The following is a 22,735-nucleotide window of genomic DNA, read 5'->3' on the forward strand; positions in this document are numbered from 1 at the left end:
CCACATTAAGTTGTAGAACCACGTTTCATATAGCCTCGCTGCTGAAAGGGGCGCTAAACTAAGAATCCAATTCAATTTTAATCCTAATTCACAACCAGTTTCTCTACTCCAGCCTCTGTGGTTCGGATTCCACGTTAATCAGTAGGTCCACTTCTCATATAGCCTCGCTGCTGAAAGGGACGCTTAACTAAAATCAACTCAACTCAACTCTCTACTCCAGCATATAAATGCCAGTTTGTAATTTCCTATTTGGAACCACAGGGGAATGAAATTGACCAGTGACCACCCTACTACTACCTAACTAGTTTAGAATAATAAGTGGCCTAAACTCTGCCTTCGACACCAGCAAATTTTGCTAAATGGGGGCAAGATTATTCACTCACATAAAAATTTATTTTTTTATTAGTATATTATTATACAATTGATTAATATGTATTTCTCAAACTCAGAGGAACAATTGCTCTCCTGTCTTCCTCAAACGATGGCCCTGCTTCAGATAGATAACTCAGACGTACTGACTAACAACTATACTCGTATTACGTACTGGAATCTAGGAAAAAATAGTAGTAGCAAAAAAAAGCCCAATAGGCCTATCAAAGTCAGTGTGTAATGTTGCTTCCAGAAGATTTTGGGAGGACGATTCCCATCATGCATCCAATCTGCTGACTTCGTCTACCACACGAAATAAATGCACAAGATTGAGCCTTATACCTTATCCATAACTTTGTGTTTAACCACTGTATCCTGAAGAAAATTTTCTAAACCAAACTAAAAATCATGCGTAACAACTTTTCTTTCTTTTTTTTTTATCGTTGTGAGTTTCCAAATTTCATTTTAATTATTCCAAAAAGTCGATTTCTTCCGCCTATACCCATCACAGTCACGACGTCAGAGGGGTCGAACACTTTCCTGATGGCCACGCGTCTCCCCCCCCCCTCAGACATTTAACCACCATTTCACTACAATATAATATAAAACTATATTTTAAAGCATGCAAAAAGAATCCAGTGCTACCAAACAAAATTTCCTGCTCTTTGCTTGGGCCCCTTACAAGAAGTTACATTCATATATATAAACAGAAATCCTGTTAAAACTGGACTATGACATTTGACTCAAAAATCCGAAGTGGTAATAATAACAAATAAGTAAGCTATTTCAAATATTTTTAAGATACCACTACAATGTTAGAGTTGTACCACGCAGGAAAAGGATGAATTGGGACTCAGTTCAGATGTTCAAGCGTTAATCAAGATCTTTGTCTGCTCATAGTAGCTCTATATTCCTTCTTTCATGTTCATTTGTTTCCAACTGTAAAAAAAAAAAAAAAAAAAGTCATTACCATATCAATTAATGCTTCACGTAGGCTACCTTTCTGCGTGGTGGCACTGTATTTCCTCCTATTCACATATAGTTTGACAACACTCGCGTATGGTATGAATATAGGGGCACTATGAAGAGTCGTTTTGACGTATGATTAGCGTCATACTAAAGGCCTGAGTACTGCAGGAAACATATTAGCCGAACTCCTTAGTATGGCACTAATCACGCGTCACAACGACTCTGCATAAGGCCCAAGATCTTTTACCAAGCTACTGACTGGACCCATTTTTAAAAATGAGCAACTATGAGCAAACAGTTTCTATAGTTTTGAACTCTATACTCTCGTGTAACTGATCAATCAAAATCGATCCTATCACAAATTTGTTTAAAATGATATATGCCATTGTTAAAATCGGTTTGGAAATATTAATTATTACAAACATTACTTTCTTTTATTCTAGTCGTATGCTATGTTCTTACTCTTATAAAACCTCACTGTGCTTCGTGTTTATGCTCTTCAGTTTCCTCCAATAACTTTTCTTTACTTTTTTTTCTTTTTAACTTAGATTCACGGGGTTAGTTACCTCTAACAAGAGAGTATGATGATATTTTCGATATATATATATATATATATAAATTATACTATATATATAAGGATTGGAATAGGATATAATGGCTAGAACGAAAAAGTGCATAATCTACGGAATGAAGGAAGAGGAAGGAAACGAAAAAAAACGAGAAAACCCACGAACACGGTGTTTGCTTACCACAAGATTCACTTGGTGGGGATTGGGATTGAACCCGGGTCCCCGTGCACCAGAGGTGAGCGCTCTGCCACTGAGCCAACGCGGTCCTCCCAAGCTGCTTGGACAGATCATTGCAACAGCCAAAAGCGATCATTATGTATTCTTTCAACAAAACTTCTTTAAATCCATTTGGAGAACAGTAATAGAAATTTACAAATTGTAATTTTATTCTGTATGTGACCACACAAATAGCATTTTAAATTTAAATTATTTTATGACTCTCTCTCTCTCTCTCTCTTTATATATATATATATATATATATATATATATATATATATATATATATATATATATATATATATATATTGAAACGTAACGGAAATTCAGGAGTCTTTGTGAATTTCTCAAAATTGATAAATGGAGCTGAATAATATATTTAATGTTTGTATTTAAAATCCAAAATATAGTTTGGCTACTGCATATGTTTGAAATTGCAGTAATTACTTTAATTTCTTAATAAGTGAAAGTCTTGGATTTAAGGTTACTTATTATTAATTAATATATTAAAAATACACTAACACAATATATATATATATATATAGGGGTTAAAAAATCTAAAACGTTTGCAAAAGTGTGAAAATCATATCTGGTATCCTGTGAGACCTCCTTTTGCGTCCAAGACAGCTTGGATCCGACGTGGAATGGACGTATACAGCTCCTGAAATGTGATGTGTAGAATTTTGTACCATTGTTCCTCCAAAACACGCTCCAGTTCTTTAAGGGATGCTGGTGGAGGGTAATGAGACCGAACACGCCTTCGTAACTCAGACCACAATGGCTGAATGATGTCAGATCTGGTGGTTGCGGGACCCAGGGGAGGTGTGATAGCTCCTGGTCATGCTCCTCAAACCATGATTTCACCGTTTTTGCAGTGTGACAGGGTGCCAAATCATCTTGGTAGATGCTATCAGCATCAGGGAACAATATTTGAGCCATGGGAGAACCTGGTTCTCCAAAATGGCCTCATACACCTTAGCATTCATCATTCCATGCAAGGCTATGATGGGACCTGCAGAAAACTACGATATCACTCCCATACTGTAACAGAACCACCCCCATGCTTTACAGTTGTGAGCAGACAGTCTGTACCGTATGCCTGCGACGGTGTTCTCCATATGTAAACATGACCGGTTGTTGGAAACAAGGTAAAGGTCGATTCATAGGGCCATATTACGTGTTTCCACTGATCACGAGTCCACGCCTTGTGGTCCTTGCACCACTGGATACGCCTCTTCGCATTTACTGCTGTGACCAGGGGCCCTGCCATGAATTTTCATTTTACGAAGTTCCCGTCGCACTGTTTTCGATGAAACCGGGTTCTGTAGGCCGGAATTGAGTTCAGACGTAATTTTCATTGCAGTGGTCTTCTTTTTAGCTGCTACAATCCGTTTTAATGCCCTCTGGTCCCTATCTGACAGGATTGTCTTTCGACCACTGTTGTGCTTTGCAGACGTCGTTTGCCCATGAATTGTGTATGCCCTCGTGACATTGAACACAGTGCCTTTCGATAACCCCACAATGTTCGCCACTATTGTGACTAATAGGGATGCGCACGAGACGAGTCGAGACAGGATTTTCCTGACAAAATTCGAGTCGAGACACGGCTCTTCCAATAGAAATTATATATTTTTCGAGACGAGACATCAATTTTACAGCACATTTTCGAGTCGAGACAGCCACAAATCTTGTCTCGTGCCCATCCCTAGCGACTAAAGCTCCAACCAGACGGGCACCAAGGATCATACCTCTTTGGAAGTCTGTCAGGTCGCCCATTTTACCGCACCACTTTCACACCACAACACTCACAGGTGAACTGGTTACTGCTGATGGAAGAGGAAGGTCCACATGACACATTGAAAACAAAAAACGATCAATACGTGTTGTACAGTGGAGGGCCAAACTTACGTGTCCTGTATGAAGTGCTTTTAGATTTTTTGTCTATTCCATATATATATATATATATATATATATATATATATATATATATATATATATATATATATATATATATTACCTGGCGATACACATAGTTGATGGAAAAATAATCCCAATAAAGTTCTTCAAATTGGAAGCATTTCATATGTTAATGGACCAAATCAATCACTGGTAGTGATCAGTCTTTGAAAAAGACGAAATTCGTTGGGTTAAGTTCTGATCCCTTAAGCCCCTATTCTACAACTGCTTCAGGTTAAAAAATGTTATTATTTCCCTTCTTTACCTTCGTTTTTAACATTCCCTCGTAAATGGCAGGTTGTGTGTGTTTCTTCACCCGCCTTATTTTTCATACTTTTATTCTGACTGCCGTGATTAATCCGATTGGGTAAAAAAGTGTGATTAACGAAACAAACTCATCATCATTAAAACACCTAACACGTATTTGAGACTTTCACCGTTTCCAATTTTGAAAACGCTCCTGCATACACTATAAATCATTACTGGGCAGCTTGTATATCACATAATCATTAAGGAATCATACTTAGGTACAGGGCCGTGCCATGGAAAATCAGCGCCCGGGGAGAGAGTACACGACGGCGCTCCCATACATATATTCCAAACAATTTTTCATATCTTTTTTCCTTTTTCTCCCGAATTTTTCGCCCTCCTTACTTCGGCGCCCGGGGCTGTCGCCCCGCTCGCTTCCCCTACGGTACGGCCCTGCTTAGGTATATAATGACTTTCTTAACTATTACTGACAAGTAATAAGTGAAAACCTGTTCTGACTCCTATTAAGAAGTTTGGATTGCGAGCGGAGCTTAGAAGAAAACTTTTAACAAATCTATTTCTTTGCAAACTGACAACAATATGGCTTTAACAGAGCGCTAATACTGTTTTGGGAATGTTTACTCATTTCCAACACTTTTTCCTTCTTGCTCGTTAGACGCCTCTTGCAATCAGCGCCCGAGGCGACGTTTCCACTAGCCCCTCCCCTTTCGGCAAATACCCATTGGGGTCTCAATTGTGCTTAACAATGTGACTAAGCAGAATCAATTTCGAAAATGTACCATTTAACATAGTTCTTATTCATGTTTTGTGAGTGTCATAACAGAAAAGCTCCTTTCACAACCAGCTGAGATCATAGGCAATCCAATAGCAATTTTTTTCCTCTTCCATACTTTAGAGTTTCATGATTTGCTTCAAGGCTATGACGGCGGTGACAATGATAATGAACGGAGTGGAATGAAGAACGTAGAAGAAAACGGGAGAACCCACGCACAAAGGGTTTATCCACCACAAATTCTATTTGGTAGAACTTAGGTCGAACCATAGACCCTTCGCACCAGAGATGAGCGCTTTGCAGCTGAGCCACCGCGGCCTGTCTTATATACAGCATACGGGCAGTGTTGAACTTACGATTAGATAAGTCTGTTGACCTTCTAAATGGTTCTTCCCTGACTTTTTTTTTTTTTTTTAATAAAGAGAGTGTTGCTACTTTTCATGTTGGAGTGTTGCTCCATGTTTGAAGCCGTACAAAGCTTTCTTCTCTTAGCTTATTGTTGAAGGTGGAGATTATCGAACAAAAGAAGGCAGAAAGGTAAAAAGAAGGTTGATTATTTTATGTTGTTTTCCAAAAGGGTAGTTGCTAATCTGTATAAAATTTAGTTTTAAGAATCTTTTTCTTCTTTTTTTCGGTTATGACTAGCAGAATACCCGTTCTTCGCATAGGGAGAATGCGTTTCAATTCGGATCTCCTTCGTTGCTAAGCGTATGCGCCCTTGGCGTGCGAGACCCGGGTTCGATTCCCGGTGGGAGCTCATGAGGTTCGGATTCCACGTCAATCAGTAGGTCCACGTCTCATGTAGCCTCGCTGCTGAACGGGACGTAAACCTCAAAATCAACTCAACGTTTCAATTCGGATATAAAGGGCAATAAAACTGTCATCAATCAACTTAGGGATCCCAAAAGCTAGGAATTCGACACTAATATCTGTCAATTTCAATTATTTTTACATGTTACCGTCTCCCCTTAGGAATACTAATGGGGGATGCTTTTGGATTTAAACGGCATCGGAAGTGTCACTGTTCGTCTCCGTGACCCCGAAAACTATAGATTGGACATTAATGTCGGTAATTTACGATCATTTATATATATATATATATATATATATATATATATATATATATATATATATATATATACAGGGGTGCTATTCAGCCAGTTCGCCAGAACCGGTTGTTAAAATATTTCGAGTTCCCAGAACCATTTGTTAGAACCAAACATGAAGTAATTTTCACCCAGTTATATCCAGGAACAGAAAATTTTAGTTTAAGCATCATTGTTTCTAGAAATTCTTACATCTACAGGGTTAAACATATGATCTCTCAAAACAAGGTATAACCGTTTATTTCTTAATCTGTAAAGCTCAAGTATCAAGAATGAGAACTGGGATCACATAAGTGTAGTGGTGAGGGTAATTTATATATGAAACGCATACGTATCATTATCAATAATAAATTGTTGGTCCATTGCTCGATTAAGATCTTCCCAACATTTTTTGAGAACCATCTATCTTGGCTAATCCATCTCCAAGATATTCGCAGTGCTACCTAGCCTAATTTCGTCACACTACATTGTATTAGGATGCTGTGTAGGTCTGTACATGCTACTTGCGGTATCCAATAAATATTTTGGTTTTGTCTATCTTGTATAGTTTGTTTCATAAGAGAGTTATACTATATACAATGAGAGAGAGAGAGAGAGAGAGAGATAAAACTGGTTGTTAAGAACTTAGAATAGCACCACTATATATATATATATACCCATCCCCTGCTCCAAGTTGCACCTTCAAAGTGAAAGAGAAAAGATTCCAGGCTCAACCTCATTTATGTTGAAAATTGAGATTGGTCGGGTGGTTCAAAAGTTATTAAATTACGAAAATTGTCACTTTCAATTTTATAGGCCTACAGTATGTCACATTCATATTCGTACACATGGTGACCCTAAAGAAAATAAAGCGGTACGCATAAACAAATGAAGGAAATGTATTTCTGCTTGAACATAAATACTTATGACACACTTGTTTGTTATTACCGACACAAAGAATCATTGTACATATCAATATAATATAAAATAAGTGCGTAACTAAATTAAGATGTACAATATTTCGCCACATTGTTATTCGTACAGTTAGATATAAACACTGAACGTAAGAAACAATTTTATGAAAAAACAAAATAACTAATACTTTGTAGCGTAGCCTTTGGCTTTAATAACTACCATACATCGGCGCCGCATAGAATTGACAAGAGTAGTACCTGTGGCAGAACTGATCTTGGTCCATTCTTCCGTCAACACCCGTTTTACGTCTTCGTTTGATGAAACGTTTTTGCTGTGAACCCTAGGTTTCAGATAAGCCCATAAATGTTCAATAGGGTTAAAGTCAGCGGATTGGGAAGGGGCGTGCAATTGTTTGGGTACATTCCAAATTAACCAGTCCCTATTTATACCTGCCGTATGTTTGGGATCGTGATCATGTTGAAACATTTTTCTGCACTTTGCTTAACATTGTTCCAAAGAATATCGATTTACATAACCTTGTCTATTGTACCATCAATAAATTGAATTTTACCAATCCCTTTTGCCGACACGCACCGCCAAAGCATAATAGAACCGCCTCCATGTTTTACGGTTGGTATGGTATTTACAACATTGTTGTCCGAATTGGGTTTTCACCACGCTCTGTGGACCCCATTAGACCCAAAGAGATTAATTTTGGTCTCATCTGGCCATAAGACATTGTTCCAAAATTCTTGGCTCTTGTTAACATATTCTTTTGCAAACTGAAGTCGTAACTTACTATTCTTACAACTTATGAATGGCCTCTTTCGAGGTATTCGACCATGGCAGCCGTATTTGTGTAGCACTCGACGAATCATCTCAGTGCTTACTTTATTACCTGTAGCACATTCTATTATATTTTGGATTTTTGGAGCACTTAGTCGGGGATTTGCTTTCATCTGTCCCACAATCACTCTCTCGTCCGTCTCACTTAACTTCTTCTTCTTCGAATTTCTTGGTTTGTTTTTCACTGAACCACTATACTTAAATTTATTTACTATATATTGAACAGTAGTGTGTCTTTTACCTATTAATTGTTCTATTTTTCTTAACGACCACCCCCTTAATGCTAGCTTTATGATTGTCTCTTTGACTGTCTCTCCGAGCTCTTTACTCTTCCCCATTTTTGAAAGAATTATCTACCTATGTACACCACGCTTAACACCAGCAGTTGATATGTCCTTTTTGTGTACGTTACACTAGCTATGCTCGTGTTCTACTTCTGTTTTATTTTCTTTATAGCCTATGAAATGTAAAACTGTGTACAAATGTACGAATAACAATGTGGCGTAAATTCGGGAGTTCTCACATGTTTTCTTTTCTGCCTTTCTATGGGGTGCTTGTTTTGACCCCTTTCTGCACAGGGTATGTAATCATGATCCTACCTCACCCATCCAGCAATCTGCTGTCAATTTTACCATCAGTATGTTTCATACATAGTGGTTTTCTTTTAAATTTAGATGTGTACGAATATGAATGTGACATACTGTATATATAGACAAAACAGTGTTTAAGAAGTAACTATTTGGTTTGAATAGTTGGTATTAAATAGATATCTCAGTAAAGCAAAAGTGAAATGTACTAATGTAGATACTTTAATTGGTAAAAGTGCAATTTTTGATATTATAATTTCATTGGTATTTAGATTTGTTGGAAAGAAATACAGATTTGAAGTTACGTGTTTTACGCGTTTGTAAAATTTTAGTTACAAGACTTGTAATAATAAAATTTAAATTTTTACCAATGTGACTTCCCTCAGGAGCCGTTACTGCTCCCAATTTGTTACTCTTATTTGACTAACTGAATGCACTCACTAGCGATTTTATTACTGAATTTTCCTCTAATATTTCCTCGTTCTTAATATCTATGTTAATGCAAGTCAAATAAGTGGACTTTGATGAACATTTTTTGTTTCCTTATAAACTTGCATATCTACAGTCTATATATATATATATATATATATATATATATATATATATATATATATATATATATTTTACATAGTCTCAGGACCCATATTTTAATAAAGTAGAGAATAAATAAATATGAAACAAACTTGGTTTGCTTTTAGTGTAAAATGTTCACCCCTTCTAAAAGAAGTCCTGCTCCCATAGGAAAAAAAATTACTGGCTATAGTGGTGCGTATGTTACAGAGCAGAAGATAAACAGAAATATACTTTCAGTAACAAATGCTTATATTATCGTTTAAAAATGTGCTTTTAATGAAAAATAATCAACACATTGAAACAACTTCCAAGAAAGGTGTTTACAAAGAAAGCTATTTTGTACTCAATGAAGCGCGAACGGTTGAATTGATTCATTTCATTGACCACATGTTAGGTTCTCTTTCTCTCTCACTCACACACACACACACACTCACTCCCTTCCTCTCTCTCTCTCTCTCGCACGCGAACATTATGTATGCTAGACAACCCCTCCCCTGCATGGAGCTACCGTAAGATTCGATTCCCGCTTCACTTCTTCATTGTCTTTGCACAATTGCGCCCTCTACTTCTATGACCTTGAACTGAATCGTCTCTCCTTATGCAAAATCAGTATCCCGCCAAGGATTTTCATTCGCTAATGTCACAAGAATATATTCTTAAAATGTTGGTAGCTCTGAGAGTAGTTACTATTTTTAAACACAATTTCAAAATTGCCATATAGAAATTTAGAAGTTGTTAAACGCTCTTTCGTCGCACAACCAAATAGAATTATTTGATTGGTTGAGAACATGTGGGGTAATATCCAGCAATTGGAAACACTTCAAAGTCGAGAGGCGACCGGTTGCAAAAATAAGAAAACATCATTTTTAATTAATTAATTTTCGATGTAGATAATAAAACAAACTTTAGTGATATTAAAAGCAAGTTCAGATAGCCAACATATTCAAACCTAGATGCACTAAAGACAACAGTTTTAAAAATATAAGCTTTTTTCTCATTTTAGGGGATTCAGCGACCTTGATTTTTTGAAAAGTATATATATTTTTAAAATTATCTTACGTTATTATTAACGGAATGGAGCGCAACTTTTTTCTAAGATTCTTTGTGTAAAACTCTAGCATATTCTTCAAATCCGGTTAAAAAATAACAAATAGTTTGCCCGCAGTAAATTCTTAAAGTTGATTTTTATCATTTTTGACTTAGTGCGAGAAGCCCATGTAAGGTATTCAAACCAACATAGACTTCACTTCTGAAAAAAAGTCAAGTTTTTTATTTGTGAATCGATACTATAGTAGATAATTCTTAGTACAATAATAACACCCTAAAATGAACTTTCCGCAACAAAACATTCAAATTAATTAACTAATTAATTAGTATTTTGCGGAAAAAAAGATCAATGGAAGATTGAGGTACATTTCACCAACAAATTCACGGTTTTTAATACATGTTAAAGAAACATTTTCTTTGACTTCAAGGAAAACAATTTATTAAGCTAGGACATGAGAAAAGTTGACGAAAATATATTTCTTTTTTTATCTACTACTCGGGGATGAAGCGACCGGTTGAAGCTATAGATAGATAGATAGATAGATAGATAGAGAGTTGTATATAGATAATGATACAGTATCCAGGATGCAATATATGCAACCGTGATAACAGAGAAACCAGAAGTGGGAAAAATGAAGTTTTGGACGAATCAACTATTAAGAAGGTGACACCTTGAACAGGTTGACAGCCATACGGAGCAATAGCTAGAGCTTTCGGCTCCCGGTGCAAAGTAGAATTGGGCGCCCTTACACTCACTTTACCAAGCGCTTCCTTTTTCGTAATAACAGGAGAAGTTTTTGTTGTTATTCTACGCTGAAGGTTTATAAAGCTTCATTGACAAACCATCGCAATTGTTGGAAAAAGCGATCATAATGTATTATTTTGCAAATAAGATGTGTTTTCGAGATGCTTACTTTCAAGGAAATAAGATCCGTTTCCAAAGGGTTTACTTCAAGTTCAGTTAAACTTACAAAAATTCTCTTGGTCCTACAAAAAAACTTAACTCGCAGCAGAGCTACAACTATTTATAATGTTTCATACTATCGATATGAATGGAATTCTAATAATTTATAAAATATGTGCTATTAAAATGTTAGTAATTTGTAACAGTATTATATTTCAGTAATAATTTGAAACGTTTGTAATTTTATTTGTCTCTGATCGTAAATATAATATTTCAATTTCGTTTTGTTTAATGTTAAAAATATTTTTGAAATGTACCTGAAATTTAGAAGCCTTTGCTAATTTCTCAATATTGATAAATGGGGGTGAAGAATATATTTCATCTTTGTAAAATCCAAAACATGGTTTAGCTATTAAATGTGTTTTGAATTATACTTATTACTTAATTTGTTAATTAAGGATGAGTGATTTTTAAAAATGAACATAGTGCCATAATACGCCTATTTTCCAGTCTGTCAGTGTCTCACGAGCAACACGCCAATTAGCTTTGACTTCTCGATAAGTTCTGTTTGTTTCGTCGTGTGTTGAAATATGTGTTGCATTCAAGTTGTGTGTTGAATTGCCGTCTCCGTGCGTATGAAGAATAGTGACTATGTATTCACCTCCAAATAAGCGGAAAAAGTTCTTCACGCATTCGGCTAAAGTATACGTTTGGCTGAGAAACAGTTTCATCACCGCCATCCACAGCTCCCATTGTCATCACATACACCCCCGGTGTACATTGTTTGGCAAAGTTATTGAAACGCTTCAAAGGTACAGAAGTATTTTTGACCGACCTCGCTCTGGCAGACCGCAATTCGTAATCGACGATAGCACACTCGTTGTCATTCTGCCTGTAGTTACGTCGAAACCCAACAAGATCTATACGAAAGGTGGCCTTAGGGAGCAAAAAGAAAAAAACAAAAAATGATATCTTTGCGATTTACGTTTGACGTTTATGTCGGTTTGAGTATAGGAGGCAGTAATGAAGAGAAATTAATGAAATGGTGGAACGCAGAAAGTGGAAGGAAATGGGAGAACCCCGACGAAACCCACGCACACTGTGTTTGTCCACCACAAAGTGTTATAGAACCGGGGACCCAATGCACCAGAGGTGAACCCTCTACCACTCAGACATCGAAGACCAATCCTTAGAGAGTAATATGGCTGAAACATAATTTCGTAGCGTTTTGATTTGATCTGACAACATTGCATTGCTGTCATCTATCTATCGTTTTTACATTGTCACTGTTTACTTTGGAGTGTTATCTTGTGGAATACGAGCTGTCAACGAGATTGTTACAGACAATTGTTATTTCTTTGCTGTTGAAAATGGAATGTCAAATAGAGGAAAAGAAACATCTCCGACACATTCTGCTGTATGCGTTGAACCGCTAAAATCCACGGCGGGCAACCAGAGAATTGGGTAGTGTGATAGGATGCTACCAGGGCAACCATCTTTCCATGTACAATATATTCAATGATACAACTTCGGAGATAAAACCGATCTCGAAACCGGGATTGAAGACTTCGTAAACTCAAAACAAACTAATTTCTAAAGAAAGGGTTCCAAAAATCACCCCAAACTTTGGAGGAAGTTATTCACATTGACGAAAATTACATCGTTGAACGGCTGCTTGTTTTACGTAGTCACGTTTGTAACTGAATTTTAACTGGATTGGATTGTACTGAATTTAAACGAATGTTAACTGAATTTTATAAATAAAGCATTAACAAACAGAGTTAGGAACCACTACGGAACCTATAGTAGACGAATGTCCTTCCGAAGAATTATACGCAAGCATAATTATTATTCCATAAAGGAACCTTTCGTGCAGAGTCGCATGAAGATGACGACGACAGACGACGTGCATCCTGTGAATGGTTTACACGAACACACCATAAACAATAAAACCTTGTGGCTAACATAATGCTTTTCGATGGGGCATCTTAACATCTTAATGGAACTATATGTGTATTGGGTATATATCAACCCTATAATAGCCGAAATTTCCTATAATACTTAACCTTCTTGGTGCGGTATGTATTTCACTGTAATGTTCTGGTAGGTCCCGTGTTCGTAGTGGGGAGATTAACAGGTGAAGCGTATAAAAAACCTACTACAAAAATACTGGAACTCTATTTTTTTTATAATTTAGACTTATTAGTATGACTTTTTCATAAACACTTGTTAACTATATATATCTACATCTATATCTATATCTATATCTATCTATCTATCTATCTATCTATCTATCTATCTATCTATCTATATATATATATATATATATATATATATATATATATATATATATATATATATATATTTATATCAGCTAATGATTATGAAAACAAACACAATTCGAAGCTTTCTTGCACCCACTGGAAAACGTGAAGTTATTAATATATATTTGCATACATTGTTATTGTAGACTTTTCTCATAATGGCCACCGAATTCGATTTTACAAAATTTGAGAAATAAATTTCACTTTTTATTTTGTGGTCAATTCGAAGGCATTTTGTTATACTACCATTAAGAAACCCATATACATCATATTACGAATCAATGATTATGGAACAATTTCATATGTTAGGCGCAGCAGTGGTACCAATCTTTGAAAATTTCATTTTTCAACTTTTTTCTTTTTTTTTAATTGATTTTGTGAGTAATAGTGCATTCAGTATAAAGGTACAACAAGATTTTCTCTCTCTCTCTCTCTCTCTCTCTCTCTCTGTCTGTGTGTGTGTATTTCTAGTTTCCGGCGTAAGAGTGTGGGTACTACCACGTATACTTTCGTGTGTACATATGCTAGTGTGTGTACGTGGCGGGGATATATGAAGTATTACTTGGAACTTTTCGAAATTAATACGTACATACGAGCGGGCGTTACTTCACATGATAACTTTGGACGAATGCGAATTTTTTTAAATACTGATTTTTGCAAAAATAAGTAGAGTGAGTCTTCCTGAAGGAGTTCTTTAATGGAGGTGATTCGCCATATATAAGTAGTAGAAATGGGTCATTTGCGATTTTCACGCTGATAACAAAGAGCTTACAAAATATGGACGATTACTGTGTTTGGATTTCATCATAATCTTTGAGTCTACGTCTCACACAACCTCGATACAGAAAGGGAATTCTAAACTTAAATAGTTAACTAACTCGAAACCGATGAGAGTACAAAAGTCAAGGTTTCGGAAGAAATCTAGCACAAAAATTTGGAATAGAAGAAGTATAAAGTATCCAGTTGAAGTGGAAGGAAAAGGATGGGAAGACGGACATAAGAACATAAAACACATTATCGAAATGGCAGTCAGTGATGATTATAGAGGGGGCTCTTGGGCCTAGAGCTTCGAAATTCCCTCTATGGCATTTCCCGTGCGTGCACAATCTGATTTACTATAATTTTCACAGTAATATATTCAGCCATCGTTTATTCAATTCCCCCACCCTTCAAAATCTGAAACGAACATTGCCTCCTATGGTGCTCAATATAAATTACATGTATTTTTGCATTACTGCTTTTCACCTCCATTTAGACAACACCCCCCCAATCAAGACTCAATCACAAATTGTCGCAATCGTTTGTACATCATTTGTACTGAAATGTGCAGACAAAATTTTCGTTTGTGCACAGTTAGGGGCGCCGCCAGAACGAAAACAAAGTGGGATCTGCCTAAGTTGTAGCCCCAACCGTGTCCAATTCAATCACGAATTGTCGCAGTTGTTTGTACATCGTCCATACAGAAATGTGCAGGCGAAATTTTCGTTTATATACAATTAGGGGCGCCGCCAGAAAGAAAAAAATGTGGGCGGGCTGTCCAAATTATAGTCCCTCACGATGTCCAATTCTATCACAAATTGTCGGAATCGTTTGTACATCGTTTGTACAGAAATGTACGAGCAAAATTTTCGTGTGTACAATTCAGGGGCGTCGCCAGGAGGAAAACAAAATGGGAGGTCCAAATGGTAGCTTCCCACCATGTCCATTTCAACCACAATCATTGCAATCGTTTGTACATCGTTTGTACAGAAATGTGCACCCGAAAATTTTGCTTTACACAATTAGGGGCGCCGCCGGAACGAAAAAAGTGGTGGGCTGTCCAACTGGTAGCCCACCATGTAAAATTCAATCACAAATCGTCAGAATCGTTTGAACAGAAAAGTGCAAGCGAAAGGTTCGTTTATACACATTTAGGGGCGCCGCCAGGACGAAAAATGGGGGGAGCGTCCAAATAATAGCCCCCCACCATGTCCAGTTGAATCACAAATCGTCGCAATCTTTTCTCCATCGTTTGTACAGAAATGTGCAGGCCAAATTTTCGTTTGTACATATTCAGGGGCGCCGCCAGAACGAAAAAAGGTGGGGGCTGTCTAAATGACAGCCACCCACCATGTCCAATTCAATCACAAATTGTCGCAATCGTTTGTGCAGTAATATGCAGGGAAAAGTTTCGTTTGTACAAAATTAGGGCACCGCCAGAACGAAAAAAAAAGTGGGGGCTGTCTAAGTGGTAGCCCCCCTCCATGTCGAATTCAAGCACAAAATGTCTCAATCGTTTCTATACACGACTCCAAAAGTGCATTACCACTTCCAATTCTCCCTTTCCTGCAACAGCAGGCAACCCAAAAAGCTCGGCGGTGGGGTTGGTTCCGAATTCAAAAAGCCGTTGGACCAAACCTGAATTTTGTTACAATTATCGTGAGAGCAATGGATGATATAAAAAATACAAAATCACCTTAGTTAAGCAGTTCAAAGAAGGTAAATGGTAACAAACAGACATAACAGGAAAGCAGTTTCTTTCCTTTTTCCAAAAGAAAATCTCGTTAAAAAAGGTTAAATAATGATTGGTTTAATATAAAAGCCTAACAGCAAAAATATAACATCCGCACGACACAGAAAGAGAGACAAACACAGAATAAGGAACACCACTGGCTTAGCTTACTTCCTCGACCTTGGTAGGATCTACAAGTCACCCAAATCTTCGACCTTGGTGGGATCCAAATTCTTCTAGGTGTTAGTACCTGTGGCTCCAACTTCATGTTTAAATGTTCTCCTACCGTTGTAGACACTAAATGTAGCGTTCGTTCTTGTTGTTGTGCTAATGTGATGGACTTCCTAGGTTGTACCATTAATTGTACTATTTTATCTTGGAAATTTATATTTGCATTTTCCGCCATTAGAAAATCTACATTCAACAACATGTCAAAACCGACTCCTTCAACTACTCGAAAACAGTGATAAAACTCATTTGGAACAATTTTAAGCTTTAAAATAACAGCATTAGATAAATTAAGAATTGTATCTCCAATTACTTTTATTTGAGTTTCCAAAGGCCTTAATACCACGTTCTTCGGCAAAATTTTCTTATCAACTAAAGATAATGTTGACGCACTGTCTAAAATACTATTAGTATTTAAGGTATCAATCTGAACTTGTAATCTAACTATATTGCCTGTGATATATATAGGTACTTGAATTTGTTTTCGTTTGTTTAATTTATATCTATTTGTCGCCATTCTATTTTTATCTTTGTTCTGTTGGACTAGTCCTATCTTTTTTACTTGGTTGTGTGCTTCTGGTATTGTCTCTGAACATGTAGGAACCTGTGTTCGTTTCCAATTAGTATGGCGGTTAACATATTGTCCACCTGGAAGATCACCGCCTCGACATCCAGTATTATTCAGTTTAAATTTGGCTGTAAACAGTTCTCCGCCAAATGATTAGGCATAAAACATTTTGAACATACTTGCCCTACATTCGGAACAAAGTTAGGAGCATTGGGATTAAGTAACGCCAGTTGTTGTTGTTGAGGCGCTGCGTCTGTTGTTGGATTTTTCCTGTACCATATGTTTGCCTACCATTAAAATTATTCGGTCTTCTGTTCCAATTAGACGGTTGTCTTCCATTCCAGTTCCCATTGTAATTTCCTCTTCCGTTAAAATTTCACATAGCATTATTGCGTCCACCGAAATTTCCTCTTCCTCTCGGGGTCGAATTCTGAAATTGTTATTGGCCTTCGAATCTACTAGCATTACCACCACGACCTCTGAAATTTTCACGTCTTCCTCGAAGAGTACTTCTTTACTGTTGTCCCCTCGCACTAAATGCTGGTTGGTTACCTTGATGAACTTGACGGGAAGTGTTCTCTTTCGGCACCTGAGTATCATGTGACATACTCAACGTAAGTTGTTCTAGCTTCTTGGAAGATCAAGAAGTTCATCTCTCTTATTCCTTTTCTTAGGGGTGTTCTCTTTCCCTGGCTTCGTCGTAGGTCTGGTCATGGACTTTTCTCTTCCTGTCTGTTTCTTCTGTTTCTTCATTTTAAGCTTCCACCTCCTTTTAATCTCAGATGTCTCCGACTCAGAATCCGTAGTGGAACTAAATGCAGTTTCATTTCTATCAGTACTGTTATCGTCCTCAGAGCTGTCCTCTGATGAACTTGATGTTGACGAATCCATCATTATCTTCTTTCTATTGTTTTTCTTGCTATTCTTCACGGTTGACTTCTTCTTCTCCATCTTTCTCGCCATCTTCACCTATACAAGCGCGTTCTCTATGTCTGTAACCGAATCAATAAGTTGTTCTGGGGACCTAAACTTCTTATTCCCTAACTTTTCTACTATTTTGGCCCTTAAACCACATGCTAACATTGACACTGCCGTTTGGGGAGATATATGCCTGGGATATTTATCTATTAACGCTAGTTTGTCATATAAGTAAAACTCTGCACTTTCGTGTTTCCCCTGTGTCCTATTAGTAATTTTGATAATTGGATCCGCACTCGTCTTAGAATCAAGAAAAAACTATAATTTCTCTCTTAAGGTCCTTATACGGTAGTGCATTTAAATTATTGCGCTTAATTAAATTCTTTACACAACCTTGCGCTTTACCTACAAAACAGGCAGGTAACATGTGTTTAGCCTTGCATTCCGAATAATCGTTTTCCCTTATAAAATCCTCACGTGTTACGAAACACTTTTCAATACAATCGTGTTTTATGCCACATTTAGGTGTTTTACTTGTATGTACGTGAATTACCGTCGTCCTACTCTCCCTCCTTGGACTATAATCTCTTCCACGCTGCTGATTTTCTCCTGTTCCATCATTCTCGCCATCATTTTGTGCTCCTTGATCCTGTCGTCTGTTTTCATTCTGCGGGTCATCCTGTCGTCTGTTTTCATTCTGCGGGTCACGCTGTCGTCTGTTTTCATTCTCCGGGTCACGTTGTCGTCTACTGCGTCGCCGCTCAACATCTCTCTCTGGGCTGTCTTGGTCGGATGACGAACGTCCCTGGTCGCTGCTAACGGACGGGTGGCGTCTACATCTCATCTGATCGTCGGTATCGTCTGTACTCAGAAAACTCATCTCTCCTCGTTGCACTCTGGATCTTAAATTATAGGAGCTTCTATCAGAAGTTTGTGACCTCACGTGTTGTTGATGACGCTGCTGTCGAACTAGGACCGGTGTCGCACGTCGCCCAATTTCATCCAATAAATTACCTAATTCGTCCCCTAATTCGTCCCCTAATCTCATAGATTATAACTAATATTTTTTTACTGTACTGTGTAAATAATTTTGGCGTGGCTATACTTTAACTCTTAATTACGCAAACATTTCTAAAATACATATATCGTTATACTTTTCTTTCCTTTTTTATATCAAATGAAAGCGATGTCACAAACGGACGTTAACATTACGTAGCATTCGAACTGCAAGATCATTTCATTTCCTGTTAACAAGCTGAACTACGCCAAAAATGCTGACTTATAAATATGTCGCACAGACTAACCTCAGTAAAACGTTTTGCTTTCATGTAAAATAATAATGATGAATGTCGCGTACCTTAGCATTATAGTTATATTCTTTCCGTCAATAAAATTGCTTATAATTTAAAAAAAAAACAGAAAGTAGCTTTTGCCCAAATTAAATTGTATGATTGTCCACTTTTATCTTGTGTAATTATTTTTATTCGTACTACAAACTTCCTTTAAAACTTATACTGGCCATTATATTATGTGTCTCTGACAGGGAATCGAGCCCCGTTCTCTCACTTAACAAGCAGGGTTACTACCCACTATACTCTAATTAAACACATTCTGCCACCTTCAAAGAAAAGAACCTCATTAGCCACCATGTGGTCGTAAACCCGTTTAAAAAACACTCACTGGTCAGACTGGTTGTCTGGTTCGATGTTAATGATTTATAATCGTGATTAATCATTTGATGCTAATATTACCGTAATTCGGTCAATCTGGGCTCGATGATAGGGAACCAGACAACCAGCTAAATAAATACACTTAACATATATCATTAAATAATTTATTCTTGATTATAACAATTAGATTAATAAACGGCTTAGGGCTTTGCATGGGCAGTGTGGCTATCTATCTTCCTATTTCATTCATAAAATATTGGATTTACAGTTTAGACTTAAGTTAATTTAATTGACTTTAGTTGAAGCTAAAGATTGTTTCGGTTTTGTTAATAATTGCTTAATTTAGACATCTCAAGAGAAACTACTAACCTGATTGCTGTTGAGGTACTTCGGTCTTGGTACGGAAGTGTTGAGATTATAATCACTAAAAATATAGAGATTTGGATGTCGAATTGCGGAATCTTTCCGGAACAGGAGTTTAGTCGAGACTGCTCTCCTTGAGCTCTACATGCAGGTCGAAAACTACCTTCCGTATTTCTTGCAATCCTTAAATTCCTATCGTTACAATTACTTTGTAGGTGATTCAACTGTCTTCCTTGTGGCAAGACTTCCTTATACCTGACTCTGAAGTTTTACCAAGTGTTTTACATATTTCCTGGTTGCGAAGTCTATAGAGTAATGTGCGTATACACGGAAGTCTGGTTTTTAAGCAATTCAAAAGATTCTTAAGTCGATGTCCTTATACACTTATACTATCTGACCTGCCAATTATTAATGTATCCACCACATTATTATTAATAATAGCATTTGTTATTATTATAATAACATTGTTTATTTTCCAAATCTCTAACCCTACCTAAGAGCAAGTCTGCATATAGCGGTAATGTGTGCATCTTTTGACAATGAGTGGCCCAAAAGGCCAAAAGGAATGCAAATCTCTGAGAGAGAGGAACTAAAATTTTCTTATGATAAATTCTAGGAGAAAGTTCGAAGAATTGCTTTTGACAAGTGCTTTCTTGTTTTTCGCGGACAGAAAATTTTATCGGCTAATAAATTACTGTATAATATTGAAGATTTGCAAGTGCATTTATTTACGATGCAATTTGAGGTCATAAAGAAATTGAAGACTTTGAGGCAAACAACCTGTCCAGTCCAAAAAGTGAAAGTATAAAGGGTATAGCTTCACAAGGGTTTCTCTTCATCGGATTTTCTTCAAACTTGGCACACATATACTAGACCGAAAGTAAATGTACACGTGTTTTTTTTCAGAGAACATGTAGATGGGGCAAACGGTCCCTTTTAAAAAAGATCCCCTTGATTTAAAAGGACACCACTAAAGAAACGGAACTGTGCCGATGTAAAGATGACTTCAAAGTAAAAAATACGGGTTTTGTCGTTTTTGAGAGAAAACTCTTCCAGAGGCAATGCTCCTTCGAAATGACAAAGGAAAATGCACAATTTTTACGGAAATTGAATTTCGGTGGAATTGCTTGAAACCGTGTTACGTTGTAGATATATGTTCATGAGAATAAGTTTCAAGAGCGCAACCACAAATCATTGGCCGTTTGGCCACCACGAGGCCACTTTTTGAAAATAGCCGAAAAAACAACATTCGAGATTTCGGACAAAATGACGAAAACCGTGATGTTGTGGATATTGTGATTCCGAGAAAAAGTCTTAATGGGCATAACCACCAATCACTGATTTTTGGGCCACTAAAAGGCCACTTTTGTTGAAAAGCAGCCAAATATAGTGATATCCTGAATTAAAACTAAAATGACTGAAACTGTGATATGTTGTAGATGTAGTGATCCTAAGAAAGTCACAATAAACACAGCCACCAACCACTGACCGTTTGGTAACTACAGATGCACATTTTTGAAACAAAACGAAGATTGTGATATTCTGTATTTCGTTAAAAATCACTGAAACTGTGATATGTTGTAGATATTGTGATTCTGAGAAAAGGTCTTTAGGGGTAGAACCACTAATCACAGACTGTTTGGCCACTACCTGTGCACTTACTTGAAAGTAACCGAAAATGCTGATGTTCTGGATTTCGTTAGAAATGACAAAGTGTGATTTGTTGTAGATATTGTGATTCTGAGAAAAGATCTTAACAGGCGCAACCCCTAATCACTGAACGTTTGGCCACAACAGGGGCACTTGTTTGAAAGTAACCGAAAATGTCGATGGCCTGGATTTCGATAAAAACGACTGAAAGTGTGATATGTTGTAGACATTGTGATTCTGAGAAATTGTCTTAATGGACACAGTCAATAATCACTGGTCATTTGGCCACTACGAGCCCACATTTATTAAAGTAACCGAAAATTGTCATGTTCTGGAATTACGGAAAAATGACTGAAACTGTGATATGTTGTAGATATTGTGATTCTGAGAAAATATCTTAATCGGCACAGCCAATAATTACTGACCGTTTGGCCACTACCTGGCCACTTGCTTGAACGTAATCGAAAATGCTGATGGCCTGGAGTTTGATAGAAATGACTGAAACTGTGATATGTTGTAGATACTGTGATTCAGGGAAAAGGTCTTAATGGGCCCAACCACCAATCACTGAACTTTTGGCGAGAACGAGGCCACTTTCTTGAAAGTAACCGAAAATAGTAATCTACTGGGTTTCAGTAAAAACGACTGAAACTGTGATATGTTGTAGACATTGTGATTCTGAGAAAATGTCTTAATGGCCGCAGTGAATAATCACTGGCCGTTTGGACAATATGAGGCCACGTTTTTGAAACTAACTTAAAATGGTGATGTCATGGATTTCCGTGGAAATTACAAACTGTGATATGTTCTAGATATTGCAATTCAGAGAAAAGTCTTAATAGGCACAGAAACTAATCACTGACCGTTTGGCTACAGCGAGGTCACATTCTTGAAAGTAATCGAAGATGGTGATGTTCTGGATTTCGGTAAAAATGATTGAAACTGCAATATGTTGTAGATATTGTGATTCTGAGAAAACGTCTTAGTGTTCACAGCCACTAATCACTGTCAATTTGGCCACTACTACCCCACTTTCTTGAAAGTAACTGTAAATATTGATGGCCCGGATCTCGGTAAAATTACTGAAACTGTGATATCTTGTAGATGTACTGATTCTCAGAAAGTCGTAGCACGCGCAATCACTAATCGCTGACCGTTTGGCCACTAGGAGGCCACTTTTTTAAAGTAACCGAAAATGGGCATGTTCTGAATTACGGTAAAAATGACAGAAACTGTGATATGTTGTAGATATTGTGATTCTGAGAAAAGGACTTCATGGGCACAACCATTAATCACTGACCCTTTGGCCACAATGAGACCACTTCCTTGAAAGTAAGGGAAAATGTTGATGGCTTGGATGTCATTAAACATAACTGAAACTGTGATATGTTGTAGATATTGTGATTGTGAGACATGATCATAATAGGCCCATCCACTAATCACTG

Source organism: Thermobia domestica, chromosome 4, assembly GCF_964235325.1.
Source record: "Thermobia domestica chromosome 4, izTheDome1.hap1.1, whole genome shotgun sequence".
Classification (NCBI taxonomy): Eukaryota; Metazoa; Arthropoda; class Insecta; order Zygentoma; family Lepismatidae; genus Thermobia; species Thermobia domestica.